The sequence below is a fragment of the Centruroides sculpturatus genome, unplaced genomic scaffold (assembly GCF_000671375.1).
Source record: "Centruroides sculpturatus isolate CEXI.00-Female unplaced genomic scaffold, Cexi_2.0 scaffold10, whole genome shotgun sequence".
In the NCBI taxonomy this organism is placed as follows: Eukaryota; Metazoa; Arthropoda; class Arachnida; order Scorpiones; family Buthidae; genus Centruroides; species Centruroides sculpturatus.
The window spans coordinates 1,566,399-1,583,491 of record NW_019384396.1 but is presented as its reverse complement, the minus strand read 5'-3'; the positions used below and the strand labels follow the sequence as shown (position 1 = coordinate 1,583,491).

Below are 17,093 nucleotides of genomic sequence, written 5' to 3'. Positions count from 1 at the left end.
AAGAATGTTATAGGAGTTTAATGTTTTGGGAAGGAAAATGAAAATATCCTACAAACAGTGACTAGTCATTGATCTAACATATATTCAATAGAATGTTTGTTGGGTGTTTTTAAAAGATTTTATCAACCTTTATAATCTTATCTAAAACTGTCTGAGAATTTTTTTAAAGTATATGTATGCTACTGCTAATTTCATTCTTCTTATCTAGAAGAGGAGGATCACTCAATTTTAATTTTTTTATACTGTTTAAATGTATTTTAAACATATTTTAAAATAAATTTAGCTATTTTGTTTGCATACCCTTTTATAGTGTACTATGGACAAATTTCATTTGATTATATACATAGTGTTTTGAAATATTTAGACTTCTTCTCTTAACTTTTGATGAGCAGTATAGTTCTAGTTACCTGAAATTCTTAAGACCTCACTCTCATTTTACTAAAATAAAATTAGTTATGGATATATAGATACAAAAGATTAAGGTTAAAACAAATTAAATGTTAAAAGTAAAATATTTTATCCATTTTTNTAGAATGAATAAATATTCTTTTAACAGGAGGAAATTTAGAGCAAAATATAACTGCAGCTAATTTTTCTTCATTATATATATCGTATATATACATATATATAAATAAATATATATACACGTACACACAAATGGAAACTATGTATATTTGGCATTTTTAGTAAAATGAAATATTTTCAAGAAAAGCCTCCAATAAAAAAATCACTGTACAGATATCACCCTGTATGATCAATTGTACAGTTAAGAAACAAATAGTGATATTTTTTTGGTTGCATTCGTATAGATAGTAATATTTTTATTATTCTATTGTGACTAGTTTTTCAAAGAGAGAAATTTATCATCATATGGAAATGTATTTATAATTGAATTTAGTTGAGGTAGATCAGTCCAAAATAATTTTTTGGAGCTTCTCCCTGACTGATACATTCCACATTATGCTTTTATTTTATTTTAGAGATTTTTAGTTTCCATTGAATCGTTTTTTTTTATGCATTTTGATTTATTTATTGCATTGAAACATGTGCATGCCAGGATTGTTATCATTTGCTTGAACATTATATTATAGATCTGATTGAAAGTTTAAAAAAGGAAAAAATGTTTAACAAGTTGCTAAGCATTACTCTCCTCTTAATGTTTTCATTGCTGTTAAATATTTAAAATATATTTATTATTAAGTATTATTTTGTTATTTTTCTGTGTTAGTGGCATATTTGATGTTGTTGCCATTGTATTTTATTAAAAAGTATTTTCTTTTTAAAATTTAATCAGTATTGTTGGCATTATAATGATTGTATTTTGGGTGATTCATCCTACAAATTATAAATATAAGATGACTGCCCAAAATACTTTTGTTAGTGGTAGTGACGTAGTCATTGCTTTATTATAAATATAAAATAAATAAATAAAATAAATTGTATGAACTGTGATTTTAAAATAGGGTCATTTAATTTTCCAGACATATTAGTAAAATGAAATTAATTTCTAAATAATCCTGAAGAAATTGTTGACTTTGAATGAACAAGGCAAGTTTTTACTGACTTCTCTTTCCAAATAAAACTAGCGACAATNGTTTATAGATATAAAAAAAATGTAATATTAATAATAAAATATTTAAAATTATTCATTTTGATAGTTACAAAGGGAGACAGTAATAAGATGTCAAAATAATTCCTTAAAAATCTATTTTGAATTTAGTATAAATTTTCTAAATATGGATTTGTTCGTATTTTAAACTGTATTGGCAATGAAATTAAATATCGAAATGGATAAGGGTTGTCATTAATTGCCAAACAATGGTTTTGATAGTCTTAAGATTTTATTTCTGGTAGCTTTCGGAATATAGCTGGCGACCATTTCTGACATCACAAACAAATAGCTCGATTGGCCAAATGACTCCTAAAACAGGGGAGTAATAGCGAAGAAAGTAAGAGCCAATGTTTTGCTAAAGTTCATTTAGATGACATTGGCATTCAGAAATAGACTATCGTCGTCTTTGCAACACATTTTAAACTGCAGTTCAGTCAGCCAATGTCTGTAGGCCGTTCTGTTGATAAACATTGTTTAACGTAAACTCTGTCTCTGCAATCAGCTGACAGTGCCTGAACTATTTTATTATATGTTACTTTCTACTTTACATGATGCTTTTTCTTTAGAAAATGTAATGTAAGAAAATCTCCCAGATTAAAGGGCATCAACTAAAAGTTAATGCCTTTTTAGCTTAGAATCCAAATACATTAATATTATAAAGTTCTATTTGAAATTTGCGTTAATTCCCAATCCCCACAAGAGAGTACATAGTTCTTTAGCTGATTTGATAGCATTTTTTGTAACTTAAACAATAACAAAAATTATTTTCAAACATTGATTGAATAACAGGATATTGAGCTGTAAATTTATTTAGGCCACCCTGTATATATTAAGGAAACTTGCTCAAAAGTAAAGTTAAAATCTTTCTACAGTGTACCAAAACCCATCCCTTCGTGAAATGTGATTTCATTTCCAGTAGGAATGAGCTTTTGGTCATCTTCACATATTGTGGAATTCTTTGGAATATTATGAATATTTTTTTCTTTAATATTTTCATAAGCTTATCACTATTTGTACTGATGTTTTATAATGTTTTATTATCTACTAATTCTGTTAGTTTATTGCTTTTCTAATTTGTATAAACTGTATGGACCTAAATGATATGTTTGAAAATAATGATGTTTAAAATAATAGTGTTCTTTTTCTAAAAAAATTGATTGCTAGTACACACATGTGATGATTAAAGAAGTTGTGTATTAGGGAAAATGTAACAATAACTAAAAAACAGTGTTTAATTTTACTAATTATTTGTTTATTTTTTTATAAACAAACAAATTAATATTATAGCATTTATAATATTTTTCAGATGTTTTTTTTTTATCTGTCTCCACTTTAAATCTGAAACAAGAAAGAGTGTCAATTGCTAAATGGTACCCTTTTAATAACCACATTTATGTCTTTTCTTTTCAAAATATTGTCATTAGCACTTTTCCACACCTTGTCTCTTGACAAGAACATAGCAGAGACAGACAATATAAGACAGTGAATTATTGTCTGTTCATTGAAAGATGTATCCAATTAAATAAAAAGCATATGGATCCCATCCATTTGCTTTTTTTTATTGNAATTTTCTCGGAATATCTGTATTTTATCATGTGTATTAACATTGCAATTTTAACATTGACACGTATTGCTACGTTTCTTCTTTGAGCTCATAAAATATTAAACACAAGTGTTGATGGGAATAGTCATTTTAGGAGACGCCCTTCAAACACTCAAATTGCCACAGTTGTTATTGTAAATAATTGTTGATTGTTTTCAGAGGTTTATTCTATTCTTCAACACTTGTGACGAAAGCTGCCACATGGATTTTAATGAGTGCTTAGCACTTGATTTTGGTAGTGTGATAAGATACGCTCAAGAGATAATGCTGTGTAGCTGCTATGTGGCACGCTTGCAATTCATACCATTTTGACCGTAAATCAAGAAATGTGCTGTTTTTCCAGTTTTTATTTTTATTATTAATTTTTTTTTTAACTAAAAAATAGAATTTTTAAACTATTCATTTATATATATATTTTTTCGTCTGTTATTCCAAATTATATAGTTTAAAGAACATATAGTTTAAAAGAAAAGAATTATATGCTCTTTTTAAATTCATACAATAAAGTCTTAATAATTTTATGCAAAATGTGTAATTTTGTATCTTCAGTTTTTTTAATTTTGTAAACTTTTGTTTAAATAATTGTTTACAATGTTAAATATATGAAAGAAAGAAATGATACAAACATTGTAAAAAAAGAAAACAAAATCAGCAATAGTTCTTATTATCACAGTATTCTTTACTGTTCTATATTGTGCAATGAACATTTTAGTTTTAGTAAACTGAAATTTTTAATTCTCTCTCATCTATTCACTTAATATAATTGTACACAAAATTCGGATACAATGCATGGCATGGCACAGCTAATTTGTCATGCAGTGCCTTGATGTATCAATGCCCTATTACCCGATTTATCACCTGATTAAAATGTTCATATCTTCTTTAATCCATAATATATATATATATATTTTTTTTTTTTTATCTGTCTCCACTTTAAATCTGAAACAAGAAAGAGTGTCAATTGCTAAATGGTACCCTTTTAATAACCACATTTATGTCTTTTCTTTTCAAAATATTGTCATTAGCACTTTTCCACACCTTGTCTCTTGACAAGAACATAGCAGAGACAGACAATATAAGACAGTGAATTATTGTCTGTTCATTGAAAGATGTATCCAATTAAATAAAAAGCATATGGATCCCATCCATTTGCTTTTTTTTATGTAATCTCGGGTAACTTATCTACTCCGGTGTTAAAATTTTTTTATAGTTGTATCTTGTTTTTCTAAAAACCTAGTAAGTGATTTAGCCTTACCAACAATGGGTCATATAATGTTACCTGGCTTGTGGGTCTTTGTGAACACAAATAGTTTAGGGTTATCAAAAATCATAACCACTTTATCAATTTTTAATTTTTTGGCACATGCTGTATGTGTGAGTTTAACAATATGTCTATGAAATTTGTCAACATAGCTATTTTCAATCTGTTTGCAGCAAGTTTCTCTGATATATTGGTTTAAAAGGGCTTTGTATTTCTCTTCTTTCAACACTACCATCAATCTACTTTTATCAGCTTTTAGCAAGGTGATTTTTTTTTCTGATGTACTGTATTCCAGTCTTACACAGCCAATTGCAGAGACAACGTTTAGAAGCCAATGGCAGTTTACAGATTGGATAGACTGCTGTTCAGAAAATTTCATTGTAGAGACGGCATTTCTCGCATGCCACAATGTAGACAGCAATTAGAAACAAGTTATTTGACCTACTTTCTAGACTCACTCGACAGCAGGTTTAGAGAGTTTTTTAATTAGAGTGGTAGCTTTGTTCATGGAAAAGTTTAGATAAAAACAGATATCATTTCTTTGATAAATGTTGTAAATGGTATGAATCGACAAAATTATTCATTAATTAATTGCTTGGAGCAAAAATAACAAAATTAAATACTTTAAATTTGTTTTAAATGTTCCAATTTCTATATTCAAATGGGTGAAGACTTAAAACTACAATTAATTTAAATCAGATGCATTTATTTACAATTCGAGTATTGTATTGGTTATAAAATGTTAATGCATTTCTGGGTCATTGTACTGTTAAACAAACAAGACAATTTTAATAATTACAGAAATCTGTTNAGTAAAATATTTTATCCATTTTTTTTTTAAATTTATGCTAGAACTCTAAATTTATTATAAATTATTTAAATCTCTCTAAATAGAAAGGAAGGAAACTTTATCAATTAGATTTAACAATTAAAAAATATAATTAAAACATGCCAGGACAAAATTAATACATTACAAAATTAAATGTGTAGAAGTATTACAAAAGTTCCCAGTGTGAAAAGGACTTTAAAATTTAAAAGAAGACACTTTTGCACTTTTGTCATGATACTTCTATGCATTTAATTTTGTAATGGATTTAACAAGTTTTCTTTTAAAAATTCATATTTTAAAATCTTTCACATATCATTTCAAATTGTTTCCAGCTTTATTAATAGAAATGCCACACTTGTCCAAAATTCTCATAAACACAAATTTGGAATTCTAAATTTAGAACTATAAAATTTAGCAATTAAAGTGGTGTCAAGATAATACAAGGCATTAAAATTTAGATTCAGAATCTCAAAGTTTTTAAACTCAACTATTGAATTTTGGATTTTTAATCAGGTTTAATTCTAATAATTAGTCACTTCAATAAATTTAGAATTTTAAAACAATCCTGAAGACTTAAATTATTTTAAGTTATCTGAATTAAATCAAAACACACACACATTAGATTATTTATGTACTTAGCATTAATATCTTTAATGTATTTGAAAAAAAAAATCCCTTTTAGTTAATGATATTAGTAATACATCATTCAAGAATATAGAAAGGCATCCTAATATTCAGTATGACATTAAAAAGAATAATAATTTCGAACGTAAAATATATCATATTTAAAAATTAATATGTTTGCTCTATATTTGAATAAAATTTGGTATTTTTAACATAATTAAATGCAATTTATAATTTAATTTAATTTTCAAAAAAATTTAATTTATATCAGCTTTTCATTCAGAAATCTGATCGAAGAGGAAGAGAGAAATCATTTTTATTTGTATATATGAATTTTTTTCTTGCTTTGAGATTTTGAATCTGTTACATAAAAAAAAATACTTTAAATATAGCCTATGATGTCTTGTATAGATCTGTAAAATATACAATTATTAATTATAAATGGTTGTAACATCAAACATTTCAAATAAAAATGGCAAATTGTAGAAATTATGAAAAATACTATTGTTTCAAATTACATTTTCATAGACTTCGAGAAATATTAATTAATTAATAATGCTATGTATCGTATAATCGAGGGGGAATTTTCATACGGAAAACACTGAATTAAGTTGTTCAACATGATGTTTTTGACTAAATATAAAAAGGGCCTTACCACTGGGGTATTTAAATTTCTTTACTAAACGTTTTTCGGCTGTTTGAGCCCTCGTCAGGTAAATTGTGTTCGAATTCGGAACAACATCGAACATTTCTTTACCAATTCACAATGGAATTAACAAGAATATAGTTAAGGAATTTTTTAACATTAAAATCTAAACTAAAGTAAAGAAATTTAAATACCCGGTGGTGAGGAGTTTTATATATTTAGTTAAAATAGGAGCTGTGTTAGAATATATTGTTATATTAAAGCTGTTTTTGTTTTAATAATAATTCCGTTGGATCGGTCGAGATAGTGCACATTGACGTAAATTTGACGTCAGATTGATATGAAAATGTATTTTATCCCAAACGAATAGATCAATTTCTATTGTTTCATAAAAGAATTTTAATTCCAAAATTTAATCGTTAATAATTGAATAGTTATTAAGACTAAAGTAAAAAATATATAGGCCTATATACACGAAAAAATGCATTGTCTGAAAATATTCGCAATACTATTTGGCGAAAATTATGTCACTTTGATGGCTTTGTTTAATAAAAAATAAAATTAACTATCTGAGATGGATAAAATTAAAGTACGTGCGATTCTGTTCGTTCGGTTGGAATAGTGCAAACTTAGGCTATATCTTAATTTGAAGTCACCTCGAGTTTTACAGCTATAACGGCGTGGAATTTATGTAAAAATGTTCATCCCAACGAAACGAATCGTCTGATAAGATATAAAACGAATGGAAATTAATGTCGTATTTAATTTTTATGAAATTAATTTAAATTTATAATTTTTCGATTAATTTCGTTTTTCTACTTTATTTTTTCCCCTCCCATCGGACGCGAATTTCTAGATTACGATATTTTCAATGCAAGTTCGTTTGGAATTTCTTTGCTGGTCCTAACCGCAAAGTTTCGATTAATGAGAATTATAAAAATATGAACTATATCCGTAAGTTTATGTAAGTAGAAACCATTTTTCTATTATTATTTAATTCTTAATTGCGTAAGTTGATTTAAATAATTTATATAAAAAAAAAGTTGTAATATTAAAGTGTTCTCTCATTTTCAAAAGTGAAGAATCCTAAATGTAATAAATCCACTTTAGCCTGCGGTAAATATCTAAGTGACAATACTGTAGATCTCTGAATACTGTTTAATACCCAGAAAACCATAGACGAGTCATAGTAAATCGAATTGTAATTTCCCATGGGTTGGTTATGGTAAATGGAAGTTTTGTTTCTGGCAATATCAAACTGTGCAGTATCATGTCGAGAAAAAAAAAAACAGTCAGGAAATAGGTTGTATCTATCTACTGTGCACATTTTAGAGAGATGAGAAAATGCGTGAGAATAAGTGGACGTTTTTATAAACGTTTATTTTAGATCTAAACAAACGTATTGTTTAGGAAATGATACGAAATAGCAAAGCTTTAAATTATCTCACATTTGTCTTAAGGCATTTTTCCGCCTACATTCATTTAATGTCATGTGCGAAATGGGGTCGTAAAAGTATCCTTTTTGGAAACGGTTTAATTAAATAAAAAGTGTGTTTATTATCACGAAATTCTTCCTCGTCGTTTAAATCAACCATTTTAATTCGAGTATTGTAAAAAAACCGTGTTACTGACTCCAGGAAAAAGAATCGTTTTCGCCATCCGAGTGCTGACTTTGTAACATTCCTATCTAATGAATAACGATGTAACTTGAAATACCTTTATATTGCTCTAACTACTATCTGAGGAAAATTACAATGTAAAACTTTAGCACTAATAGTTTACAGCATTTATTTCTTTAAGATATTTGTCTTGAGAAGATTTGATATCACAGGTTTGATATTTATGTTGCATGATTTCCATTATTATAAACTCAATGTTAAATAAGCATAGACTTTATACAGACTACGATTATTTCACATTGAGTGGGGCCGTGAAACAATGTTATAAGATTGTTTGATAAAACATTAATCGATTTTTTTTATAAGAAAATGATTATAGCGCACCATTCGAAAGTAAATACGCAAGTTTTAATTTTTTAAGAAAGTTATTTGAAATGTCTTAACAGGATCGCGTCAACGAACTGAAAATTAGCATTACTAGTAGAACACCGTGAAACGGATACTATTGTGATTTTATTTAGGCTTATCACAATAGTATCCGTCCCGAGCGGCAATCGTGTATGTGTTTATATAAACTATATATATATTACACGATTGCCGCTCGGGACGTGCTCGTTGTCACATTTTGACAAAGAGCACTTCATAAATATCTCATGAATGGAAATGTTTCCTTGAAGAGTTATTTTGATTACTGTTGAAATATTCATCGCCGTAAGATTTCGAGAGGCCCCCTTTTATCAAACACCTTCATGTGAATCAAAACATCTACTTTACATTAATTCCAAGAAATATATATGCTAAACACTTAGAAGATAACCATACTTAAAATACGAGTAATGATCATGGACTCGAATTTCATAGGAAGTGTTTTTCTCAAAACTATCCTGTATATCTGCCGGTTTAAATCGTACATTATAAACACGCGCCTGTCTCAGATTTCACACACATTATTTATCATTAAAAGTAGGATTTTAACTTTTAAAAATGTACAGCACGTGGAAAATTACTAATAACATTTTTGATACAGACCAGTACACGCAGTCAGGAAATCCGTAATCCGAGAACACCTGCAATCCGATAATATTGGCGAAAATGACCGTTTCTGAATATCGAAAAGAATTTTGGATAGAAATAAAATAGTTTTCGGTATTGAATTTTATAAATGGTCATACGTGCCATATAGATTTGATACGCATCTGCTGTATAGGATATTTTGGACATAACGTTCATTTTTATAGGATTTATTAGTTCTACGTTTAACAAAAACAATATTAAATATTGTTAAATATAGAAGAATTTTCTTGAAAAATAATTAATTATTAATTTGGTTTTTGAATATATGAAAGAATAAAAAAGTTATGTTGGAATTCCATTTGGAGAAAGAAAGAAGAAGAAAAAAATTTATAAGTGATGGTTTAGTCTAAATTTTTAACAATATTTACCCCTTTTTTAGGATTATACTTTGTAATTGGTAAATTATTAACCGTTTTTTATTTAATCGCGAGACATGGCAGTGATTCCGTGCCAAGTAAAACAGTAATTGACTAATTATATATAGGAGACAGAGTTGCGATTTTTCGGGGTCGATTTCTCTGTCTCCAGTGCCTAAAGTAATTCTGAATATTTCGTTCGAAAGATAATTTACTTAGGTAGTGTGCAAAATTTAAGGATTAAAGGAGTTGTCGAAATATAAGCAATAAAAAAGGTGCAAAAACCAAAGAAAAACTAAGAAATTTTACTGTCATCTAAATTGTCCGAAGTTTTTACTTGGCGCATGTTGTTTTTACATCTTGGATATTTGTGTTTTGATTAAAGTATTCAATAGTATTTTCTAATTCAATAATTAATCTAAAACTCGAGATTTAGAAAAATCCGTAATTAATTTAGTCCGTGTCCGGATGATGCCAGATCAAACTGCAGTATAACATGAAGAATACCCATATTTCGTAAATTAAGAGTACGTAATATCAAGCGTTCAAAAGTCAGAAACATTTCTTTGGATTATTCGTAAGTTTTCTATTTATTTAGAATATTGCATTCATAAAATATAGGATAAGCAACTTTGCTATTTAAGCGAGTGTAAAATTAAATTCAAATTAATACTTTATTTTCATTCCTAACAAATATGCGTAAAAAACAATTACAGCTTGTAGTCTTCTACTCACTAAAACTATTTCATCATTGTTACAATCTTATTATCATTATCAACTCATCTCGATTATATAGTAAGCCCAGATCCCAAACGGTTAGGAGTTGAAAGTTGAAATTTGATACACAGGTTACGTCATGAGAAAGTACACTAAGAAGGGATTTTTCGAAATTCCCGCCTGAGAGGGAGAGGATTAATTATCGTTATCCCGGTGTGGTAAGCAGATATCTAAAAATTTTCTAATTAGTCTCGGAAGAGGGGGACCTAATTCTTGCACTCGGTGAAAACGGGTAAGATCGGCTATAATCTTCATCTTTGCTATCGTTACTTTTTGTCCGAGCAACGTCGGGCTCATCTGCTAGTTTAATTATAAATTGATTTCGAGAGCAATAAAAAAATTTCGTGAGTTTCCACTTAAATTTTAGGTTTTTGGAGTTTCATATTTTGTTTTCATTCGCGTGAATTAGGTTTTTGATTACGTTTGCATTGTAAAGAATATTTCGTACGGTTAACATCACAAAAGTCGTGTAAAACAACGCAGAAATATACACTTTTATATACTAAAATGTAGTTTACTGTTACTATACTGTCAAAAGTCTCAAATATTCCTTGCAAAATATGAATATATACTATATAAACTAATCCATCATTTAGTTAGTTAATAGTCTGGAAAAGTTTTAAAATGGATTATGGAAAAAAGTAATGAAATCAAATTGAAATAAGCAAACCAGAGAAAAGGATCTACTAATTACTGGTTTATAATGAACTATGACATTAAACAATGGATTACCGTGTTTGATGCGTGTCAAATGTCATTTGTCATAAAGTTTTCCAGTTACTCCCTGGATTGAAACTCTATCCTTTCATTATTCAAAAATATAAATTCTCTACTTTGGCGTTTTCAAAAATTACGCCAAATCGTTAGCGAAGTTTTCGTGTTTGGATAAAAATGAAGTCTTAACGACAATGATTAAACAATTATTTGACAAAAGTTTTGACGTGTCTTCAGAGAAATTATTCAAAGTGATACAGAAACAGTTAATGCATTTGGATGTTAGCAAAGAAAACTAACAAGTAAGTTATAGCATTTCCAGAGTAATATATATATTTCCATTTCCTATATAATATAAACTTTGAAAAAATTTAAAACATCAGAACGAAATATTGACGAAGTATTATAAATGAAGACGAGAAGACGAGCATGAGATACTTGTAATAATCTTGTGTCCGCAACTACTGGAACACGCATTTGGCGGAGAACTTACAATTAAAGCTCAACTTAGCTGTTTAGTGTGTCTTTAGCTGTGAAGAATATAGAAGACTAGAACAAAATAGTTGTAAGACTTGGTATAATTAAAAACAACGGAAGAACATTTTTAGAATGGTTTTCGGGTTTAATCTCAACTCTTCTATAAAAAAATAGTTTAACTTTTCGTCAAAATAAAATTTGTTGCGTTTTAAGGTATCAGTACCTTAAAACGCGCAAAACTAAAAAATCCATGTGAAAATTACTTTTGTTTTTCAAGACAATTTATGGCATTGAAAGAGTGGAATCTTCTAATTGGTTCTTCCGTTGGTAACATTACAGTTGTTACCTATGCAAGTACATTCGATTTGCGACCCACCAGTGGCCAAACGGTCTTCGTTCCCTGAACACTGGGGGGTTCGGTCGTGGGTTCGCGCCTCGCTCGGACGGGCTGGCCACGTAGAGGAGTTTTCCGGGCTTTCTACACGTCTGTAACGCCTAAATAGGGGCCAGTTTCCCTTTAAAAACACCTCCTGGAAGGCATCCCCTAGGCAGATCGCCCAAACGTTGCCATAACTAAACAAACAAACATTCGATTTGCATTCTTAAATACAAAATATTTTCTAAACGTATTTTTAAATGAATTGAAATTAGCATAGTTTACTTGAACCTAAGCACTGTTTTATTTATACTGTACTTTGCAGAATTAAAGCGTAATTTACTGGGAAATTTTTCAACGAAAACAAGTTGTAACAAGTAAAAGTAAATTCAATAATTCAATAAAAGTTGAATATTATAGTTTTTTGAGATTGAAATCGATCGTTACATTATCGATCGTTTACATTTATTTACGTAATTCAGATTTGTGTAAATGAAAATTTCTAGATGAGTTCGTTGAGATTATGGAAAATATTCTTACTCCCAAAAACCAATGGCGTGCCATGACATTTGATGATAGGAAGCTTCCATTGGGAATATGCATATAGGAATTTATTTCGAAAATATAGTAGCAATCTTATCATTGTTTTTCACATGTATAGAAATTTGTAATAAAATACAAAATGCGGTTATAATAAAATATTAATTTTAAGTAATTCAAAATAGGTTAAAATATGAAAACAATCGCACAATATGTATTTATATATTAGAAAATTTAAGGGAAGCGGCACTTCCACAGCTTTCATGGATGGCATGCCACTGCCAAAAACCCAATTATGAATTAGTGAATTGTAGATGGCGATTAACGAAAATACAGTATTGTTTCTTTCAAAATCATATTCCTTCAATTACTGATATCTTTATACGTATGTATGTGATGTTTTAGTTTAGTGGAATTAACATCGGGTTCAAATCCAGATCACCAGCTGTGAAAATTAAGGGCGGACTATACCTCATACGTCAAATTTATTCCTCACCATCAAGGAAGAGACATCATGGCTTCAACTAGGCCCACAATGCAGCTTGTGTGAACTCGGAGAGCCTTTTAAATTGTACTCATTACAAGACCTTTTCGGGCGGAAATAGTGAAAAATTTAAAGAACACTAAGATTATAATTGATGGTAGAATTTATAATTATTCACACCTTACACACGATTTGTTGCAATTCAAATGAGCGCAATGAAAGAACATAATTGAATGTTCTTGCAAATTACGAACATTTATGTACGGAAATTTTTACGTTTTTATAATTTTAATGGTTTTAGATTACAAGATAATGTTTCATTATTAAAAGTTTATTATTTACAAGAAATAATGAATGACTAATAATACTGATTAACGTAAGATTTCGGTATATAAAACTGCAGAATAATCATAATCGATATGTAATAATAATTGATAAATCTTTAGCCATAATTTTATATTTGTCAACAAAATCATATATTTATTAAGTTAGGCATAAATTTAGCTTGTGCCCAGAAATCCGGACCTCTTCTGGTCCCAAGGTTTCATGATATTTCGCCTGTTACTGTACTACCATTTAGTTTCAAAATTCATTTAGTGCCACCAGTTGTTTACTCTTTGAAAGTAGTACTGTATTGAGTATAACGAAACTCAAACGATAACAAATGTATGTAGTAACGAAGTTAGTATTTAATACATCGTTCACAATACAAAATCGTATTTAATAATTGTTACTGAAGGATGAAGATCCGTTTACGTGTATCTATTAACGATAATTAGGAGGGCATTATATTGAGTTTGACATGTAAATTCACTAATTAAGAAGGATAGTAAATTGTTTTAAATATCTTATATATGATGAAACCAGTGAGCCGAGTGGATGAAACCATAGAATATTCGTAGTTGATTGCGGGTTTGTGCATCGGACTGGCCACGTGAAATTTTCCCGGTTTTCTTCACGTATTTAAGCTTCAAAGAGGGTAAACAAAATTGTGTCCCCCACACACCCATATAGGAAAATCCCCGATTTTTTTCCGACATTTCCCTGAATCCAAAAATGTAAAAATAGTCTAGGGGAGTCATTTTTGACCGATCGCCATACTTTCTGTTATATATAACAGCCGGAAAAGTAAATCTGCTAAATAATTATTTAAATAAAGAATTTTAATGTAAAAACAGATATCTTATACGCTTGTAAGGATAGAATAAGATAAAATTACAGTAATAAGATAACGCAACACATGGGCGATCTGTCAAGAGGAGTGCCTTCTCGAGAGGTTTTTCAATGGAGGAACTGTCTCCTATTTGGGTGTTAATAAGTCCTATGCTTTTTGTCGAAAATTTCTGAAATTTTACAGGGAGGTTTGTTTATTAGGAGGATTGATAACACTAAATTTTAGTGATTAAAGATCGAGGGAGTGGAAAGATAAAGGGAGTCGTGTATCTCCAATAGGGTCAGACTTAATGACGATGTTATTCGCTATTAGCATTTTCAATTTTTTATATAAAACCCATCCCTACCCTCAAAATTAAGCTTTTTTCCATTTTATAGTAATTAAAAATATTTTAAAAAATAAAATATAACAAAATTTCTCCGGGAAATTAAACAACTCGTTGCTGGATTTTTTTATGGGTCGGAGCAAACTGTAATTTAAAAATTATCTTTTAGACAGGGAAAAGATGTTCACGAAAACTTCTGTAAAAATTTCTTAAGTTTTGGTGTATTTTTAAAGCATCTTTTTATGCCATAATTAATTGCTAAACTTGCGTAGATATACTGTAAAAGATCCAAAATTAAAATAGGCCATTGTATTGAGTAAGAACAAAGTCCCGTCACTCTATAGAAAATTAATCGTATGTTTCATTTGTTGTTTGTTTCAGATCAAAGAACATGAATAATGGTTAATACAAGTAACTATAACATTGAAGAACGTGTAATCGCTACTTGTTGGATTTATAAAAGAGAAAGAACAGAAAACAATGAAAGAAGTGCATGCAGACTTCCAGAAGAGAGATGAACAAAAGTCTCCGCTAAAAAGAACACCTTTCTGATGTGAGCTTAATATTTTTAGAACAATTTCCAGTTCCACAGAATTTTTCTGTGTTTATTTCATCGGCAAAAGTTCCTCGACTTCGTTACGTTTTTCATATCTGATGGAAGGTTCGCTGCTGCTTCGATTATCCTTTGTATCACCTGTTGTAAAATCTTACGTTCACACCAGAAAAGTGTTCTTTCTAGCAGAGACTGTAGTCCAAATCTCTTCCGGAATATGTACGAACTTCTATTGTTCTTTCCGTTTTATAAATCCAGCAACTAGCTATTACAAGTTTTTCAATGGTTTAATTATTTGAATAATGGCCGATATTTGAATTCTTTGATCTGAAACAAACAACAAATGGAACATACGATTAATTTTCTATAGAGTTGACGGGACTTTGTGCCTATCCTGTATATCAGAATTCCATACAATTAAAGGCCTTCAATAGGGATGTTGCGACATCTGTGTATAACCATGCCCACATTATTCAAAGTTTACAATAATGTAGAATTAAGAGCCTGGACCAAAAAATGTAGAAAAATGGAATTGGAGATAACAAACGGGATGTTTCTATCAAATTTATTGTTTATCGATAGCCAAGTTGCCTCAATACAAAATATAAAAGATTTCCAGTATACGATACGAAAACAGAGAATGGGAACTCCAAGATCAATTTCGAAAAAATGGAATATATGAGCACTGAAAACCGGTCACTCAAGATTTGATGGTTATAATATAAAAAGTGTCACGTATTTCAACTATCTTGGTATAATAGTGGTATACAATGCCCATCTAAGAAAGTAATAGAAAGTGGAATTACGAAAACAGTGAAGCCTTATGACGTGTCGCTACTCTACCGAACTGAGTTCATCTTGGAAAAGACAAAAACCTTATACGTATTTAAAATCATTTTTCATTGAATACCCTTGTGTGGATCAGAGAAAACTCTTTGCGATATAAGTGGATTTTTGAAGGAGATCATCCAGAATTTTAAGAGAATTTCAAGAGGAAATCAAATCGTGAAGTCGGGGATGAAATGGAAGTGAACCAGATCATCATAAATCGCACGAAGGAAAGGGGAGAGAGATGATTTAGAAACATTACAAGAATGAATGAAGAGAAACCCTCGTATGTGTTATCATTGATAGACCAAACGGAAAATCGAAAGTCGAAATAACAAAAGCGCTAATTAAATAAGAAGGGACTGAGAAAGGAAGCTCTGGGCAGAACAACGTGGAAGTGAAGCAAAAAGATATCTTCGGTGAGAATATCCTTAGCATTGAAGAAAATTCTAATGATGATAATGAAGATTAAATATAGTACATCGCACGTCTATTTTTGTTGAATTAAACTTTGACACGAACACTTCACGATTCTTAGCATCACGAAGTTCTCACTTTCGACGAAATCTATCAAAGACTATAAATTCGTTAATTTCGAAAATCTGTTCGAAGTGTCAGTTACACAATGAGCGCTGTTTAGCAAATATTAAAATAACAACGAAACGTTTTAGGAAACAAACGACAGATGGCGGCACAGTTGTCGGTGCTTATTTCGTTTAAGAAACCGACAAGTGTCGAAGTAATCAAAAAGTGGAGGTAATTAATTCCCGCGTCGACTGTTGTTCGTCGAACTTCTTAACAAAGGTCGAAGAATTTAGCGTTTCCTCGTCAAACCGCCGGTGCCATTTACATATTAGACTCGACGGCGCGGCAGTCGGACGGGACGAAAAACGTGACGCGGGAGAAACGAGGAAGATGTTTCTCGGCCCCGGGACAGGCCTGGCCAACGCCCCTCGCGGGGTATTTACCCCAAACACGATAACCATCTGTTGCTAATAGCGGCGTTTGATGAGACGGGCATTTTGCTCCGGTTGTTTGACACACATGTAACTGAACTGTCTCGTGTTTCTAACTTTCTTTCGTCCGCACGCATTTCCACTCTTCTGGGGTCGGGCGTGGGGAGTTCTTTTCGGTCGTCTACCCCGCTTGCTGGGCGCTTTTCCGAGTCTCGATCGGAAAAAAAAATACACCTCCCGGCGCCATTCTCTTTTGTCTAAATTA

At 30.1% G+C, this 17,093-nt stretch overlaps 1 long non-coding RNA gene across 2 annotated transcripts in view; it reads left to right on the top strand.

Annotated features, from left to right (window-relative positions):
- Positions 1-17,093, top strand: part of LOC111618435 — a 34,123-nt gene that overhangs the window by 786 nt on the left and 16,244 nt on the right. Inside the window, exon 2 of one of the 2 annotated variants that reach the window (XR_002755575.1) lies at positions 7,432-7,539. This is a non-coding gene — a long non-coding RNA (uncharacterized LOC111618435). Of the gene's footprint in view, positions 1-6,215; positions 7,540-17,093 lie in introns of those variants that run through there. The other variant, XR_002755574.1, reaches the window with a different exon arrangement.